General features: G+C 39.8%; 1 long non-coding RNA gene across 1 annotated transcript; it reads right to left on the reverse strand.

Annotated features, from left to right (window-relative positions):
• Positions 1-243: 243 nt before the first annotated feature.
• LOC117808298 lies at positions 244-1,226 on the reverse strand. The gene is made up of 4 exons (XR_004630213.1): positions 1,130-1,226; positions 990-1,040; positions 561-741; positions 244-390 (listed from the first exon to the last, which is right to left on the reverse strand). It is a non-coding gene; the product is annotated as an uncharacterized LOC117808298 (long non-coding RNA).
• Positions 1,227-2,090: the final 864 nt, after the last annotated feature.

A 2,090-nucleotide genomic window follows, 5' to 3' on the forward strand; every position in this document is an offset into this window, starting at 1 on the left:
GGGTAATTAAAATAAGTTAAAGCATCAAAATTAAGAATACAAAGTTAAAATAAATAGATTTAAAAAGGGTAAGGATAAGACTTAAAAAATAAAAGGCTACAAATAAAACTGAGTAGATAAATACAATTTAAATAAATACATAAGATAACAGTTAAATTTACTAATATAATAAAGCTACATTTAAATCAATATTGCAGTAAAAGGCAAGTAATACAATTGTTAAACCCTACATAAAAGCCAGACTCAATAAACACGCTTTTAGTTTAGGTTTAAAAGTCTCAATATCTCTATCAGCTCCTCTCAGATCCTCCAGCAGGCTGTTCCATAGTTTGGGAGCGTCGTGGCTGAAAGCAGCGTCACCAAATGTCTTTGTTCTCCTCTGAGGAACAGCTAAAAGAGAGGAGCCAGAGGATCAGAGAAGCCCAACCCTTTTTAGTACACATACATAAGTACACACATGCGTATAAATAAAAGGAACTCTAAAAGTATGAGAACACATAAAAACATGTTAAAGTTATGAAGTGATTTCAAATTAAAAAAACAGAAGTAGCACCCCTTACTTCAGCTGGTAGGTCGTTCCATAGTTTGGGAGCCCGGACTGAAAAAGCCTGAAAGCCCTTGGACTTTAAACAGGCACCAGGAACCACCAATACGCCCATGTTGGCTGATCTGAGAGGGCTGGGAGGCTTATACTGAGGGAGAAGGTGTGGGATGTACTGGGGAGCCTGATTGTGTAGAGCTCTGTAAGGGAGTAGTAGCATTTTGAAATCAATCAATATTAAAAAAGTACAATAAAAAGGCAAAAATCAATCAATAAAAGGCAAAAACAAACAGCAGCTGATAAGGCCTTGCTTCACTAACAATGACACAGGAACAGCTACCAAGGAAGCCTCAAGCAAAAGGACCAACAGACACCAGACAAGAGATAAAATAGATCCTTTAAAATAGAGCCACATCTCAGGAATTAACAATCTTTGAAACAAACAAACCTTAATCAGACCAGACACCAGTTCACCCAAGGCAGAGAGGCAGACAGGAGGCTATTCCAGGACAAAATGAACTGTGTTAGCTTTAAGTGCAAAGTTACTTAAAAACAAGCATGGGATAATCATTTTGATTCCTCACCTACCTCAGTGCAAGGAGCATGTGGCAACCAGCAGGCAAACCAGACAAAGAGGAAGCCATGTTGGCCACAGGTGCTTTTATAGGGTTCACCTGATTAAGGGGAGGAGCTGACCTACTTCCAAGAGGTTGCATTCAAAGCCAACATGGAAAAACCAACACTAGGAGGACTGCTCCCACTACAAGAGTATTTAATGATTGGAGGATGCAGAGATTTTAGAAGTATTGCCCCCCAATGAAGGAAAGCTTACTTATGGTACCTCAAAAGCAGTTAATTATAAGTCTCCTGTTTGATTTGATTTGATGTGTTAAGTGGCAGATACCAAAAAGTGGAACCTTTTTGGCGGCACTAATGTGGCTATAATTTTTAAGTGTGCGCCCGGTGTCTGATTGAATCTAGCGCCAATTTTCAAAGATTTTTAGATTTTTTTTTTTGTCATTTTTTGGGGATATTTATCCACAAATTAGTCAGGTTATGATTTGATATAAAGTAGAAGCTCTTGGTTATATAATCTGCATGGGGCCGTGATATAAAAAGCCTGTAGTTGCCTTAGGGGACATTTTAATCATGTTGTATATCAGCTATACTCTGCTGCAATGAGTTGCAGTTGCATTTGAATGCATGCACCAATTTTCTAACTATCCTCTATTTGAGTTTGTTTATAGAAAACATAACAAAACAGCTATTCTGAGATTCTGTTGGACGTGTAGAAACAGGAATACCCTAGACTGCCTCCCCTGCAGGTTTCCAACAAGAAGGAAGACCTCGTGCGTGGATGCAGACAACAAATCCCAGCTACCGAGACATGTTTTGACCATCATATTGACAGCACAAGCAACGGGGCGGTGTTTTTTTGAGAAATCCAAAACCACAGGATAGGTTGTGTCCCAGATGGGTGACTCACACAAGCCCGCTGTGCGAGGTAACGGCGAAGAAGCATCCGTGGATACGAGGGGCCTGCTCTGCG

This window comes from Notolabrus celidotus, chromosome 24 (assembly GCF_009762535.1).
Source record: "Notolabrus celidotus isolate fNotCel1 chromosome 24, fNotCel1.pri, whole genome shotgun sequence".
Classification (NCBI taxonomy): Eukaryota; Metazoa; Chordata; class Actinopteri; order Labriformes; family Labridae; genus Notolabrus; species Notolabrus celidotus.